The following is a 17728-nucleotide window of genomic DNA, read 5'->3' as shown; positions in this document are numbered from 1 at the left end:
TAATACTGTGCTTCGTTTGAGGTAGATAATGTATAATGGCACTTGCCGCACTACTCTTCTACTAAGCATAGCAAGCTGCACTGTTTTCTTAGCTTTCTTGCGGTTCATCTTGCTTACAGCTTTAAACTTCATTGCATTTCGACATCGTCCTTTCACTTTTGGCTTACGAAATCCTTATTCATGGTGTTTCGTCTTTTTGTATCATTCTCTGGTTGTCATTTCTTCTATCTGCAAGTCAGTCCGGGCCCTTGTGACGCCACCATTTGTCTTCCATTAAGACCTTTTTGGTTTCTTCAGGGACTGTAGTCAGGCGATCTTCATTTCGTTTCATGTGTTGGTAAGGTTTTCTCAATGGGTACCTTACTGTCCATGGTTTTCTTTGTATTGGTACATCGATAGGTGCTGTTCTTCTAATAGGTACTGGGCAGAGCCCTACTGCAGCCCTCTGCTGGTTTATTTGCTCTTCATATATGTCATATCTCTGTGTGAACGTTCCTGGTACTTCAAAATGGGCGACTGGAGTGCAGATTTTATTTGTGACTTCCTCTACAAGGACGCTTGAGTCTTTCGAGATGAATTCCTCATCTAATCCTTAAACCCCTAAAACTGGCTTCAGAAGGTACCAGAATTGCAGGAAGAAAACATCTATAACTTACCCACATCGAGTTTGCCTCTGGTGCCTGGCTCCTGACCATCGAGTTGACTGCAGTAGTTCCTGTCAAGCTATGACTGGTAAAGCTCTCAAGGAACAACTAGGTAAATTGGCGGTGGGGGGAGAATTTTCGAAGGCCTCTTCAAAGAAAAAATAAAGGCTCCATGGAGTCTAGGGAAGAGTCCCGACGTAAGTTGAAGAAATCTAGGTCGAGGAGTCGGTCAAGAAAACCTTCATCTTCTTCAAAGAAGGCGAAGAAGAGGCGTCACCGATCTCTCTCTTCTTCTTCTTCGTCTTCTGATACATGGGTTATCACTTGTCCATCAAAGCATGATTCCCCTAGAAAATGGGAGGCTTTTAGAGTCTCAATGATGCCAATGTTCGAGAATGCGGCCCCGTCCCCATTGAAGAAATCGCGTGAAGACCATGCCCCAGCTCATTCTAAGGATGACAGAGGAAGGTCGGAGACTAGATGCTCTAAATCCGGCAAGAAATCGTCAAGGGTGTTGTCGAGAGAAACCTCTCTGATACCTCATAAAAATAGCAAAACAGGCTTATCGGTACATAAACCGAAGGTGACACCAGACAAAATGGCGTCAGGTTCCAAACCGTCATCAAAACCTGTGTCGAAAGTTTCCTCAATGCCTCTGTCGAAGACTTGCTGGACACCACTGTCGAAGGCTCCGTCGATACCTTCCTCGACGGCGCTTCTATCTAAAGCTCCTTCGACCTTATCGAAGCCAGCGTCGAAACCATCAATGCCATTGTCGCCTTTGTTGAGGACAACTTCGAATCTGGCACCAGTATCGACACCTTTGGCAAAACCAAGGTCGATGCCTTCACAAACCACGGGTAAAATGTTTCACCCTGTGCCAAGAAGAGACTTTTTCAAGTCTATGGCCTGTATTTATGACGTGGAACAATCCTTGCAGGAGGAGACTTCCCCTTTTGGGGTAAGATATGGTACAAAGAATGTTCCTGAGTAACTAATTGACCCTCAAAATGTCTGACCTCTATGACTGTCTCCAAACAACTAGTCGTATAGACATGTCACCTGAATTGGAATTCGACAAACCTGACCCAGCTGATCATGCGGACTCGGCATATAGAAATATTATGAATAGGGTGGTGGAGTTCATGGGGTGGAACAGAAATTCACCCACCTACGAACAAGATGACATGACGGACATTCTCAGTCAAGGTCCTCAAAAAGATCCTGGTCTTCCTTTTCACCCAGCACTTCAGAGGAAGGTTAAAGAATCTGGACCAGCGGTAAACAAAAAATTTTCTAGGAAATAGAGACCTTCATCCCCTGACCCTGATTATTTAACTAAGCATCCTACACCTGAAAGCTTAGTAGTCCCGGCAGCTACACCCACTAGACAATCTGCATACCCCTCTATTCCCGCAGATAGGGACGATAAGAGAATTTATGCCTGGTCTTGCAAGATTTTTTCTTCGAGCAGTATGGCTTTAAAGTCAACAAATGTGACTTGCACCCTTGCAAGATTCACATACACCCTGTGGGATTGTATTAGTGCGGCGGCTGAACACATTCCTGAGGGCGAGGAACGAGATGGCTTCCTTGCGATTGTAAAAGATGGAAAGGAGGCTATGGGGGAATGCCTCCAGTTAGGAGTGGACACTGCTGACAGCATCAGCAGGTCCATGGCGTCTAGCACAGTGCTACGCAGGTTTGCGTTGTGCAGAAAGTCGGGCTTTGCACCGGATGTGCAGGCCATACTTATCAATATGCCATTTGACGGCTTGAGGTTGTTCGCAGCAAGGTGGATAAAAGTTTGGAGAAGCTGCAGACCTCTAAGGCGGCAGCTAAGTCACTTGGCGCCTGCTGTCACGATGCCCGCTCCCGGGGAGCCGGTTCAAGCCCTGCGTCCCCGAAAGCGGACATCCAGTCCCCAAGGAAGGACCCAGCAACCCCATATAGGGGCCCTTTGGACAGTGTCCTGGCGCCTATGGCGCCAGGCTCATAAAAGACATCAGTCCTGGCGCCATAGGTGCCAGGCTCATTATGGATGTGCTTGGGTGCACTTACCTGATGCAGACCATGCTGCAGGATCCCGGCCTCCTTGAGGCCTGAAAGGAACTACTTTACCTGTGGGACTAATTTACCATCCGGGCGTGGTCGGTGAAGGATACATACCTGATTGGAGGAAGGATACATACCTGGAACTTCTTCCAAGACTATTTAAACCCCACCTGAACAGCCACACGTGCTTCGCGTTGTTCTGCATCTAGCAGCTGAACGCTCACTGTGTCTGCTCCTGCATCCTGACTTCTGCCACGCCTGCCAGCATCCTGGATCACCTGCAAAGGAAGAGAAGAAGAGAACAGAAGAAGGAAAAGTCCTTACCTGCTAAATCCGCATCCCGGAGACATCTCGCCGACAATCCTGAAAAGGAAGACTTTTATTTAAAAGCTCATTGCGTCGATCGCTGCAGCGCCGCATTCCACTCAACTTTACTGGGCGCCTCCATATTCAGCAGCGATCATCCGGATTCGCAGTCACGCCCCAGCGCCTAGGGAGAAAAAGACCAGAACAAAAGGTGAGAGAGAGAAGGGAATAAGGAAAGCTAAATCTCCATGTTAAGACTTACCTGTTGATTCATTCCCTCTTCATTTCGGGTCCGCGCCGCATCCTGGCATTTCCGGACCCCGGCCCCTACGGGGAAAAAGAGACATCAGCGTTAATGAGCGAATGAAAAGACATTACCAAAAAACGCTCATTAAAGACTTACCTGATTTCTACAAGGATTTCACCTCTCATCTCGGGTCGGTGCCTGTTCCCTGGCATTCCGTACCCCGGCCCCTATGGGGAAAAAGACACTAGCATTAGTACATTAATGCATGGACACAAGGGGAACCTCTTATCAAAAAACTTACCTGGAAGCCAAGCAAGTTTGGTTCTCACCAATCCGAAAATCCAGTGAAGTAACTGGATACCAACGCGCCCCTGCATCAGAAGCAGGATGGAGAGCTCGTCCTTCCAGACCCTAAGGTGAGACGCTACGAGGAATCACAGAAGGGTTTCGAGGAGGGTGAGAGGGGAAAGTGGGAGGCTGATTGCATTACCCCGCAGACAGTTAATCCCCTATTTTCGCCTACAGAAGGATACTTCTGCGAGCCAGACAAGCCAGATTTGGGGGCCCGGTCCAGTCCGTCTTCCGAACCCTGCGCATCACTTTAGAAGAGGTCACAGCAGCGCGAACCAGGCCAGCGCCTCCGTGGGAGTCAGGTGAGCGTTACACCTCCATACGTCAACCTCAGCAACACTCCTACTCAGACTCATCTTCCTGGAGGAAGAGGACAGGCTAGTCAAAGAGGACAAAGAAAACTTCCTCGGGTGGACGCAAAGCCACTCTGAGGCCTTGACCCACAAGACCCTGGTGGGAGGCAGAATCTCTCAGCATCTGAATGAATGGCGGGGCATTACTTCAGATGCTGGGGCACTGGAAACAGTGGCCTAAAGTTACTGCCTTCCTTTTCAGAAAAGGCCTCAAGACCATCCACCGAGATACAACTGTCAAAATTCCAGATCCGCTCTTGTTGCAGGAAATTTTAACCCTGATAGAAAAAGTTGCAATAGAACATGTACCTGTAGCAGAGAGGAACAAGGGTTGGTATTCCCCATACTTTCTCATCCCAAAGAAGGACAGAGGATTGAGACCCATCTTGGACTCAAGAAACTTGAACAAGTTCATCAGGAAGGACAAGTTCAAGATAGTAACCCTTTCTCAGATCCTTCAGGCTCTCCAACTCCAAGACTGGTTGGTATCATTGGACCTTCAGGATGCTTACTTTTCATGTGCCAGTCCATCTCATGCACAGGAAGTATCTGAGGTTCGCGATTGGCAGTTCTCATTCGGGCTGACCACCTACCGAGGGTTTTCACCAAGCTGATGGTGGTAGTGGCAGCAAGTCTCAGGAGAGGGAGGTTCACGTCTTCCCTTTCCTGGACGATTGGTTAATTAGGGCACGTTCACCCGAACAGGCCCAGGAACATCTGGGCATAACCTGCCACTTCTTACACAGACTGGGTTTCTCCCTACAATACAAGAAGTCAAATATGATACCATTCCAAAGACTCCAATTCATCGGAGCAGTCCTGGATACTTCCTCGGGGAAAGCCTTGCCTCCCGAGGTGAGAGCTCATCACATTCTGCAGATGATAACAGTAGTGATGGATGCCTCACTCACTGGATGGGGAGCTCACACCAACGATCTGACAATCAGCGGTCGTTGGTCTCCATCGGAGTCCAAACTACACATCAATCATTTGGAGCTGAGGGCAATCAGACTAGCGCTGAAGACCTTTCTGCCCTATGTATGGGGAAGGAATGTCCTGATTATGACGGACAACACAGTGGCCATGTACTACCTCAACAAGAGAGGAAGCGTAGGGTCACTACCACTATGCAGAGAGGCAATACAGCCCTGGTTCTGGTCGGCAGTTCACCTAACCGGAGAGCAGAACACAGCAGCGGATGCTCTGAGCAGGCAGAGCACAGTGTACCACGAGTGGGAGCTAGCTCAGGAAGTCCTTCAAGAGATCTTCACCCTTTGTGAAACCCCACAAGTGGATCTGTTTGCGACCAGTGTCAACAGGAAGTGCAAACTGTACTGCTCAAAGGATTTTCCTCCAAGAGGAACTTGGAGGGTGCGTTCATAGTGGACTGGGAATTTCCACTCCTATATGTGTTTCCTCCAGTCCCTGTGAATCCTCACGTAATCAGGAGGTTGAGAAAGTTCAGGAAAACCATGATCCTAATTGCCCCGGATTGGGCCAGGAGGACGTGGTACCCGTACCCGCTGGAGATTTCCATCTGCCCTCCAATACGTCTTCCACTAAAAGCGAATCTTCTCTCGCAAGAGAAAGCTCGGGTTCTCCATCCAGAGGTCAAGACACTCAGCCTTTAGGCATGGTTTCTGAGAGGCTGAGATATAAGGATTGGGACCTCCCGGACGGCGCAATGGAGATTTTGCTTTCGGCCAGAAGGCCAGCAACAACATTTTTGTACTGGTGTTGTTGGAACAAGTTCAGTAACAGGTGCAAAGATAAGAATGTGAATCCATTCCTATGTGGTACACCTACGGTACTTTCTTTCCTATTACATTTGGCCAATCGGGGCCTCCAGATTGGTACAATAAAAAGATACTTAGCTGCGCTTTCTATTTTTAAGCGCTCCTCGGAAGAGGTATCTTACTTAAAAATTCCATTGATTGTACCATTTTTAAAGGGTCTCACTAACGTGTAACCTCCAGTCCCATTTCAAGTCCCTGTTTGGGATCTAAATTTAGTATTAACATTCCTTGCATGCATTCCTTTTGAGCCTTTGCATTCTTGTCTGCTAAGACTTCTTACTTTGAAGACAATCCTACTAGTGGCTATTACATCAGCCCGCAGGTTGAGTGAGTTACAAGGTCTCTCTAGTAAGCCTCCTTACACCATCTTCCATAAAGACAAAGTTATACTTAAAGTCAAACCTTCATTTCTACCAAAAATAGTCTCTGACTTTCACTTGTCTCAAAAGATCACATTGCCATCTTTCTATCCTCACCCTCATGCAAGTAAGGAGGAAGAAAGTCTCCACAGGCTGGACCCAAACAGGGCTCTCAGCTTTTATTTCTAGACTGGCAACATTTCGGCAAAGTGACCGCCTTTTCATTGGATACACCGGCCGCAAATTGGGCCTGGCAGTAACAAAACAGACCTTATTCAGATGGATAATTCTAGCAATTGGAGAGTGTTACAAGCTGGCAAGTAAAGAACCTCCAGATGGGTTAAGGGCTCATTGTACTAGGGGCATGGCGACTTTGATGGTTCTTCAGAGGGGCTTCCCGTTGCAGGATATTTGTGCAGCGGCCACCTGGTTGTCAATGGACACTTTTGGGAAACACTTTTTCCACCTCATCCCAAAGAGGTCTTTTTGCTAAGGCCGTTCTACATACGGTCCGTGCATAGAATTAATTAGTACTCCCTCCTCCAAATGTTTGCTACTTTGGTAGTCTATCTAAGATGAGGAATACGTGGGAGGATACAATCCATTCGAAGAACAAGTTACTTATCAACTGTAACATTCTTTCGATTGGATGTTCCTCCCACGTACTCCTCATCGACCCTTCCAACCTACCCCGCCATACAGTTTTCGTATTTTACACTCAATGTTCCTTGAGAGCTTATGGTCTAAGGGTACACCTTATCAACTCATCAGTTGAGAATATTAAAAAAATAGAATTGAAGCCAACGGGCGCAGCTTGAGCCATTTATAGTACGGATGACGTTGACACTGTACGGCAGTCCTAGAGGTACATCGACGCCACAACATCGAGCACAGCACCCTCTGATGTGGAATTTGTTTTTCCGAAGCAGCTAAGATGATGATACGAATATTTAAGATGAGGAATATGTGGGAGGAACATTCAATCGAAAGAACGTTACAGTTGGTAAGTAACTTGTTGATCTCTCCCACTAGAATTACTGTTTAATACTGTTTAATACTCCTGTATAGCATTTCTGTTCGAAGTGCTCATTCTTCTTCAATGTAATGCAATAAAGCTAGTTGGTTTTAGAAAGCATGATCTACAAGATGAAGGTGTGTGCTTGGGAGTGGGATCATATGCGTATTTGTATGTACCCCATTTGAGTTGTATGATAGAGAATAATATAAGTTACTCTAGAGTGGGAATTCTTGCTTTGCGATCAGTACCCTTTGTGTAACTGCCTAATTATTTAACCTTTGGCTTTAGATACCTGCAGCGGTACGTACAATACGTTAGCAAATTGTCTGCTCCCAAAAGTAAATCTGGTGAATTGTATCTAAAATACTCATTCACCCAGAAATACAAGTCATCCATTTAACCCAAAAAAATCTCCAAATAAATAATAAAAAATATATGCATTTTTTATGTTTACATTTTCACAATGATGACATCAATAAAAAGAATAGAAGATGATATGGCAGATCCAAGTATATTTGCCAACATAAGCAGTAAGGGAATTTAGTTAACATATCTGCATGGAAAATCAACTACTGTCATATTCAAATTTAAAAGCTTTGAATTTTGATAAACGTGACAATAATCATTGTTAGAACATTCAATAATATTTGATGTAAGAAACCGCTAACAATATTCACAACAACTTTACGTGATTAGATTATCCAACAATTGGCTGTGTCACAAACACCCACAAAAAAGTAGAGGTAGAGGAGAAGCGGAGTGCATATGGGAGGGATAGAAGATTGGTGAGAGGAGTCCAGGAGTAGAAGGAGCTAGAGTAGAAGAGCGCGGTGAGAGTGAGTGTGAGCGTGTTTAGACTTGGGCAAGACACTATTTCCGTAGAACACCAAGAGGGGCTAGTGTAGAGACAGGTAGGAAGTCCCTGAGGAAGTTAGTGAGCGCGCTTTTAAGGAGAGCGCCATTAGTACAAGGCAGTGGTAGACAATAGTGGTTACTGGTCAGTAGCACTAACTAGTAGGTATGGACACCTGGTTTAGGGAGGGAATCCCATGGGAGTTGAGAGTTATTTTTGTTGGCAGAGGTTTACAACAGCCACACACGTTAGAGCAACCAATACAGTAGGTATACCAATGAAGGTAAAATAGCAACTGCAAGGCATTCCGAGACCTAATGGAGGAATAATAAAATGTAAAATGCCACAATATTCTGATACATTCACAAGGGAGCCAGAGACCGACTGCCCCCAGATGCGCTCTCCTCTTGGTTATTAAGGTAACTGTTGAATGCAGACCATATGTTCCTGGGGCGAGAGTGAGTAGGGAGCATGGCAAGGTACTCCTCTTCACAATTCCGGGACCATGTAAGCATGCTCAGCCACTTCTGAAATGTCGGGGGGCAGGATTCTTCCAGCTCTGAAGTACACATTTCTTGGCCAACATGCAGCTAATGTTTAGAAACTTGGCCATGCGTCTAGCATCATTGGATTGCCACACCCCAAACAGGACTCCCAGAGGGTCTGGCTCGATCACAGTATGAATGATATCAGCAAGTGTCCCTAGGATTCCCTCCCAGAATTCCCCTAATTTCCGGCACGTCCAGAACATATGTAAATGGTCAGCATTCTCCGCCTTGCAGCGGGGACAGAAATATGTGGTAGTGTGAGCAAACTTAGAGATTCTGAGGGGGGTGTAGTATAGCCTGTTCAGTAGTTTATACTGCATAGTTCGGTGGCGAAAATTGAGGGAGACTTTGTTGGTATGTGAGCACATCTTTTCCCATAACTGGTCGGAGACCTCAGGCCCAATTCCTCCGCCCATATGTTGCAAGCCCTGGAAGGTTGAGCGGGGGCTTTACCCAGTAACATCTTGTATAGTGAGGAGATCACGCTGCCCGAATTGGCTATGTATGCAATCCCTGGACTATCAGGGGGCTCATTGGGGAAGGTAGGCCATGCGGCGCGGAATGCAGCACAGATCCTATAATATTGCAGTGTCTCTAGTGCCGACCCGGAGTGACCCGGTTTTCATGTCTGTGGGTCTATAAACCTATCGTCAGGGTACAAGTCTGCTAGTGCCTGGTAGCCCAGGGTCCCCAGTACTGAGCCAGGGCAGTGTTGTGTGTACGCTCCAGCCCGGGGAAATCCCACACGGGGAGCCATTTATAGTAGGGTTGGGATTCTGCAGTGGTGCTCAGTAGTCGGGTCCAAGTACGCAGAGTAGTGCTGATTGGGTCAATAGGAGAGTCGGGTATATAATGCTGATGTAGTATGAGGGTCATTATATTAACCCCGGCTGCTGCCAGGATTTCCAGTTTGACGTGTGGGCGGGGCGGGGAACCAGGATACCAATGGGTGGCGTGTTGGGCTTGCGCCGCAATCCAGTATGAAGGCAGGTCAGGGGCAGTGAATCCTCCCTTTTCATATGGAAGCGCCATATCTGACCATTTCTTGCGCACCGCTCCAGAGTGCCATAGGAACTGTGCACATGATTGGTGTAACCTTGTAAAGTATTTCTCCCCAGGCCAGATGGGAATGTTACTAAAGGTGTATATCAACTTGGGGAGCAATACCATCTTGATGAGGGAAAGCTTCCTGGCGAGTGAGAGTGGGAGAGAGCGCCACCGAATCATTTTTGATTCAGCAAGTTGTGCTGCGGCCAGGTAGTTGTCAGCCGGCAGGGTGGCCTTGGTCAAAGACACATGAACTCCCAAATATCGGATTCCACCGGGGGACCAGCGAAGTGGGTATTCGGTGTCAGGCTGTTGAGTAGAGTTGGTAAGTGGAAAGACCTCAGATTTGGAGTAATTAATTGTAAATCCCCAGAAGGTGCCTGTACGTGTGATATCAAGTAACACGGGATCAAACTGGGTGGCTGGGTCCCTAATGTACAATAATATGTCATCTGCGTAAAGGGATATAATCTTGGGAGTGTCTTTCAGTCGGATACCCCTCTGTAGGTGGCGTGCTCTAATGTAATCCGCCATTGGCTCTATTGCTAATGCAAAGAGGATTGGAGAGAAAGGGCAGCCCTGTCGGGTGCCTCTTAAAAGTGTGAATAGGTTGGATGTCAAACAATTAACCCGGACCCTAGCCACTGGGGAGGTGTATAGTAGTTTAATGTATCCAATCATATAGTCTCCAACACAAGCCACATATATTTCCATGATACCATATCAAATGCTTTTTGGGCCTCAAGTGTGACCGCTATAGCATTCGAGCCCTGGTCTATGCAAGCATCTCATTGAACAGACGCCTAGTGTTGTGGGACGTGGATCTGCCTGGTCCAAATCCCACCTGGTCCTCATGGACCACGTCTGTCATAATTGGGAGGAAATGGTTCGCCATTACCTTGGCGAAGATCTTGGTGTCCAAATTCATGAGAGAGAGGGGCCTGTATGACCCGCATTCATCGCCTGGTTTATCAGGTTTTAGCAACACCGTTATGGCAGCTTCACGCAAGGAGGGGGGAAGGACAGACACCAGAAGTGCCTCTTCCCAGACCTCCAGCAGTTTGGGCGCTAGTATGGCTACGTGTTCCTGGTAGAATTCGGCTGTGAGCCCGTCGGGGCCCAGAGCCTTACCTTTGAGGAAATCTAATATGGCCATAACTATCTAATCCAATAGAATTGGAGACTCCAGCGGGTCCCTCGTTGAGTAGGAGATGCACGTTGTGGGTATTTGATCGAGGAGGGCCCTCATATGCTGTTCACTATGTCTGGGGGGTAAGGAGTAGAGGTTTGTGTAAAATTTGGTGAAGATATTCAAAATTTGCTGGTCAGACCATTGTGGGACGCCCTGGCCATCCTTGACCGAGGTGATCTGTGCCAGCCCCCATTCACCTCTTATAAGGTGTGCAAGTGTTTTCCTGGGTCTATCACCCTCCCTATATCTTTGCGCAGCTTGTGGGCGACTGAAGTATTGGATTTCTCTGGTGGCGTGTGTATCAAATGTTTGTAGTTCTTCTCTAATGAGGGTGAGTTTGGCAGGGTCGGCTGCTGTGGGGCAATCCCGTTCCAACTCGCGCAATCTGGATTCGGAGCGGTTTAGGTCTGACCTTATTGTTTTCAGCACTCCCGCTTCACTGGGTATGGACATCCCCCTAATGTATGCTTTGAAGGCATCAGATGCCAGCAGAGGTGCCCTGAAGGGTGTTGCATTCAAAAAACGACTTGATATCTGCCAGTATATCAGCTTTAAACACAATGTCCTTGAGGGCAGCGGACTTGAGACGCCATGTGCTAAAAGTTGGAATGGGGTACCCAGTTCGACAGATTAAGTGACTGGGGCGTGGTCAGATAGCGTGCAAGTCAGAATGTTTGCTCCTTCCACCCTGCCCATCATCTCACTGGACACTAGGAACAGATTGATTCTGGAGGAGCTGTCGTGTACAGAGAAGTACTAGGTGTATTCACGCAGTTGAGGATGCAATGTCCTCCAAGCGTCCCGTATGTGGAGTGTTGTACAGTGTTTGTGTAATCTACGTGCCTCACCTGAATGGGACCTGGGAGCATCCCGTCCTGTCCAGACTGGTGTCTAGTATCCAGTTCATGTCACCTCCCCAGACGATTTGGACCCCCACGTATCACAGTAGTATAGATGTTACAGAGTCCCCAAAATCAGGGGTGTCTACGTTGGGACCGTACGTATTTACAAGGAGGTACTCTCTATTTACTATTGTGCAGTGTAGTACAACATATCTGCCTTCCGGATCTATAAAGCTCTTGTGTATTATGAATTTGATGGATTTGTGGATAAGTGTTAGCACGCCTCTTAACTGTGTAGAATAGGTAGTGTAGTATCTCTTTGGACCCCATGAAGGTGCCTTGCTCATTGCCAGTTGACCTTTGAAGTGCATTTCTTGCAACAGCACTATATTACAGCCGTAATCCATGCCATGATTTTGCGAGCCTTGGTATAATTACTCAACCCTCGTACATTCAAAAACATTATGGTAGTGGGCATTTAATTTGTCTAGGGTACATCCCAATTGGCACGATGTGGTGTTTGTCTACAGTTTGTGTAGTAGCCCTTGAGATGCTCTAACATAACACAGTATGCTGGTCTGCCTCTGCCATTTCCCATGTAACTTCCCCAAACCAAACCTCCCCCCACCCTCGCCACCCAACCATAGCCAGCAGATCCCATACCCTCCCTCTTCCCATTGTCACCAACAATTACCCAAATGTGTGTATCAGTGCGCCAATCCCAACGTGGACTGACCACACTTCCAGCCCAACTGGGGCTTACATTGAACAAAACTTCCAACGTAGTGTTTGCAACTGCAGTGGGGTGCGTTGTTGCCGTGTTGCCAACCATTAATTGATGAGCAATAGTGAATACCACAAAAGCGCATGAGTTCGGCTGTGTAGACTGTTCGGGGATGGGCCTCAATGTTGACGGATTCCATTTACCAGGACATCGATGAGATCAAGAGCAGTTAAGGTACGGGTCAGTCATTGTCGATTTTCACGTGATCCACTGCAGGATTATTGAGCGGTATCTGTGCTTCAATGAACTTCACTGCCTCATCAGGGACCGTGAAGAAGTAAAGTTTCCCCCTGAAGGTGAACTTCAACTGAGCCGGGAACATTATTGTATATGAGATGTTCCGCTCCCGCAGCATCTTCTTGACCCCAAGGAACTGGCGACGTTCCTGTTGTACCCCTCCCGAGAAGTCGGGGAAGATCCTAATGATTTGGGAGCCGAGGCGCAGCTCCCCTTTCTCACGTGATAGATGGAGGATATGGTCCCTGTCCCTATAACTAAGTATTTTTGCGATGACAGGCCTTGGGAAGTCGCAGGGTGCAGTGATAAAGCACAGTGAGCCCGCTCCACTGTAAAGAAGGGAGAAAGCGCAGGGTTGTCAAGCAGTTCCTTTAGCAAATCTTCAACCGCCAGTTCTATGCGGCCCTTCAGAGCATTTTCGGGGACACCGATTATGCGTATGTTGTTCCTGCGCGATCTTGATTCCAGGTCATCGCATTTGGCCTTAACGAGTTTCATATCCTGCTAAGGGAACCGACAGTGTCTTGAAGGGTGTGTATGCTATCCTCATTGGCGCCAATGCGTGTTTCGTCCTCTGTAATTCTAGCGCCCGCATGATCCAACTGATATTTAAGTGATGCGACGTTGGCATTTGTCGTCTAATTTCTCATGAAAGGAGTCAAAATTCTTGGTCATTGCCGCCATCATCGCTACCATGTCGGGTGCCGGGGCAGGAGGAGGGGAGGCGGGTTCCTCCGGGCTAGATGAGGTGTGGCCCTGTTCTGGTCTAGATGTCGCCTTAGTGAACTTGTCCATGGCCCCCGTCTACCGGCACCCCGGGATTTGTTAGGCTTATCAATGCAGGGTGTGTGTGCAAGCAGCAAGTATTAGCGTCCGGATGCTTGTAGTGATAGGCCAGTCCAATGGGCCCCCAGGGATATCCCATAGCGGCAGCCAAGGCAGAGGGAATACCCCAGTGTAAATCCAGATGCACCACAGTAGGCAACCGGGGTCGGCGCACTAAGCTTGTTCCTCCCAGCGGAGGGGTGGATGGCCCAGTATCGGGATGCAGGCAGGGTCATGGGTCACTGTTTAGGCGGTGATAGGGCAGGAACAGGGGTCAGACAAATGTAGGTATCCTCGTTCCCACTGCCTGCTTCCGGAAAGTGTTTGTAGCCGGTAATGTGTCTGTGTTGCCTGTATACATAGGCATGGTCAACAATCTTCCAGGGAGTGAGTCAAGGGGAGATCTGCCATCGCCAGGGCCGTTGGTAGTTCAGAATTCCCGGTCACAGCCCATAGGCCCAGACCACCAGATGTCCCCTGGGGCAGGCTGCCGCGGTGGAGAGGCCACCTCCTAGATTATTGTGGGCGGCGGGTGTCCGAGACTGGCCAGCGGGGGCAGTGCAGAGAGTTGCTGGGACCACCTAGGGGGGGCGCAGGGGTGCAAGAAGGGGAGAAAGCAAACCCAGGACTGGCTGCCCAGCGCCACCCCCAGCAGCACACGTACCTTGTGCAGAAGTCTGCAGGGGGGCAGTAGAGCGGCCCAGCACCAGAACCGTGGCTCAGTCGTGGTGGTGGCTACCGCCGGCGCTGCCTTCAATGGCAGCGCCCCTCCAGGGGCGGCCATGGCCTTCCTGTGTCCAGGGGCACCACAGTCCTTAATGTTGTATTGCAGCCAGTCACCAACAGTCCCAATTCCAACGAGTGGATGCTGGCTATATGGAGGGTTATGGTAGAAGAGGGGAAGTGATCCAGAAGCAGTCCTCTAAGCCTGCAGATGTTACTGCCAGTCAGTGTTGGGTCTCCCCAATGCCAATCTCCCAGCCGAGGCCCACCACGCGGTTAGGTGGAGCCCGGAGTCGGGTTCAGTGGTGGGCCCTCGCCAAGGTCATCTCCTGCCCAACGAGGCCAGTAGTCTCCAGGCCCCCCCCACGGGCTGCCGTGGCATGCCGGGCACTCCGGGGCCTGAATGGGGCGGGTGCCAAACCACGCCGGTGGTCACAGGAAAGGCGGGGGGGCAGTCCGCCCCAGCTCCCTGCAGTAGAGTCTGTATGGGCCGGGAGTTCCAGGCCCCAGGATCACTCCAGCACCGTCCCACGAACACAGCAGGCACAGGTGGGTGGCCGCGCAGGTCCCCAGGAGTCCGGGGCATGGGTGCAAGGGGCCGCAAGTGAAATCAGTGGAGAGCGGCACCAAGGCAGCAGTGCGGCAGGGGTCTGCCTGTAGTGGCAGCTGGGCCCCGGAGTAGCCGCTGGTCTGCAAGTCCGCGTGGCCCCGGCAGCCAGCAACACAGTCACATACCGTTCAAAGGCGCTGATGGACATAATATGGTTTCTCGGGGCTGATTGTCACCCAGATTTGATGTGGGCACTCAGCAGGATGTCGGCTCTCAGCTGTGAAGGTGATGGCCAGGGGATTGCCATATGGTCGCCGATAGATCCGAATTGATGTTGGCAAGCTACGAAGCTCATGAGGTAGGCAGCCATTGTTTCGGATGCTCAACAGCGCCCCTTCTAGCTGGTAACTCTAATCTGTTGCTTGTCAACATTGCTCCAAAGAACAGTTCAGATGTTGATATTTTCAATAGAACCTTATAACTGAGGGTGGGGATCCATGAATTAATCAGGCCATCTGTGACAGAAAGATAGCTAGAGATACTCTTCTTCTACCATGCATCCAATACAACAATACCAGCATTCTGTATAGTTCTTTATTTCTTGGCACTAGTAAAAATGTACACCAGACGGTGTTGAATCACTACTTTGCTTATCACGATTCAATCCATCAGTGAAAGTTGGTGGATTTTCCAGAAGCAAATCAGTGACTTCCATTTTGTTAAGGTCTTGACCATATTTCTTTGCAGTAGTGCTTTCAGTTCCCTGTAAATGTTTGTCCCTTCATGTTGGTCTCTCACTCGCTCTAAAGTGGGCCTTGACAGTGCAGTGTTCCAAGTGATTTATAGAAATGATTTATGAAAATGTATTGGCAGGCTAGAACAGAGACCATCATTTTCAATACATTCTAACACATCTGGCATAATAGCAAGTTGATCTTTGGCTGGCAAATAGTAACACGGCATCAGCATAAATTGCTATGACATGTTAAATAACCATGATTGACGTTCCGCTACCTGTAAAATCCATATGGAGGGAATTAGCTTGAGGTTCGATAACTAATGCAAACAGTCGAGGAAAGGAGGACAATCCTTGATGAGTGCCCATCTCAACAGTCCTGCTCTCAGAGACAATCTCTCAGTACATATTCTAACCCATGGCTCTGTATAAAGGAGACAAATCATCTTCAGAGTCTATTGATGCGATAGTCAGCACCTCCTTCAACGTGTCTGACTCAAGACCATATGTAATAGACATCTAAGAATTTGGAGTGTATTACACCTAAGTACAAACTACTTGCTGCTCTAGCTGTGACAAGAATTGTCGTAACTTTGGGAAAAACGTAGTAAATATTTTTGCATAGCCATTTACAAGAGACAGATCCTTATATGATGAACAATTCAAAGGGTTTTTACCCAGTTTTAGTAGGACTGAAAGCATTGCTTTCCTCATAGCTAATGAAAGGGATCCATTTTGCTATGCCTCTGAGATAAACTGTGCGATTTTAGAGTTTAGTGTGTCTAGAAATGTCTAAAATGCTATGGATATCCCATGAGGGCTGGGTGCTTTGCTTTTTGTATAGATTTAATGGCAGCTTTAATGTACTGGTTGTTAGGGATTACAACTGTAACCTCTATTCCTGAGATCCTTTGGCGGGAGACTGTGTCCAAATAGCTTCTATCATGTGTTCTCAATAGGAGGTTGCGAATATAGCATAGAACAATATTTAGTAAACCCTTTGTTAATCTACTCTTGTTCAGATGACATTGATCCATTGTTATTTCCAATACTACTTATAGTATGTTTGTAGTCCAAAGGTTTAAAAAGTGACATCAAAAGTTAACCTGATTTATCATCATAAGCATGCCGTTTTACGCTATTGTCTATATTCAAACAATTGTAAGGCTTCCTTGTTACTAAGTGGGACTCCCTAGCCAGTCACTAATCTTCTCTAAGGATTGACTGATGTATTTATGATACGCTTTATGGCGTTGTGTATAATCTGGATAAACAGAAATATCTGAGTTTCCGTAACCTAATTTCCCACCTGTCCTGCTAGTTCCAAGAATCATCTCCCTAGACCAGGCATTTCAAATGTTTGCATTTGGAGCCCTTAGAGGTGGCCATGATAGATGTGTTTGGGTTAGGGAACAACTTTCACACTGTAAAATAAAAAAGTGGGAAAGATTGGAGGATCTAAAGGTCGAGAAATGACTTTCTCAGAAATTACGTGGGATGTGAGCCTTCCTTCTTCTTGGGCAGATATGCAAATCTAATGTTGCATCTTCTAGAGATACCTTCTGTATCTTAGGCTCGGTTTTCTAGAAACTTGGTGTGTCCTAGAACTTCTTGCATTTTCGTCGGTAAGTTTTGACTGGATTCTCAACTTTTTTATACTTTTTATATGACAAACTGGAAATAACATGCAAGAATGAAACAATACATTAGCTTTCAAAGTCTCATAGAATTTGTAAGGGTGCAGAAGAAGGAACTTATTTTTCCCTATTTCTAAGAGGTGTTTCCCTGGCTCAACTAAAGATCTAATGTGGCTGTTGGGATGTCAGATATGAACGCTATTAGCACCTGGTTGCCAGTCCGTTAACCCGGGGGTGCTGAGAGCATTGTATTTTGATTAAATCAACGGGACACCTTGTGGTCCCGTTGATTTAATGTCCACTGTCCTGTGTCAAGAAAACCTTACTTAGAATGGATTGTGTCCTCCCACGTATTCCTCATCTTAGATAGATATCCTCTCCCGCTTAGCTGTTTCAGAAATTTTATTCCTCATCTTAGATAGATATCCTCTCCCGCTTAGCTACTTCAGAAATTTTTGTTCAGTCGAGGCCGCAATGCGTTGATGCGGTCGACTCGATGTCCCTCGAGGTTCTCCATCTCGAGGTTGACATTATCACTGGTACATATAGCACGTGCAGCGCCCGTTAGCTTCAGTTCTGTTTTTCCGTGTTAGCTGATGCTTCGGAAATTACGACGTGCTTTGGT

The sequence above is a fragment of the Ambystoma mexicanum genome, chromosome 2p (genome assembly GCF_040938575.1).
Source record: "Ambystoma mexicanum isolate Mex_15411 chromosome 2p, UKY_AmexF1_1, whole genome shotgun sequence".
NCBI lineage: Eukaryota > Metazoa > Chordata > Amphibia > Caudata > Ambystomatidae > Ambystoma > Ambystoma mexicanum.
The sequence above is the reverse complement of the archived record's forward strand: the minus strand, read 5'-3'. Positions refer to the sequence as shown.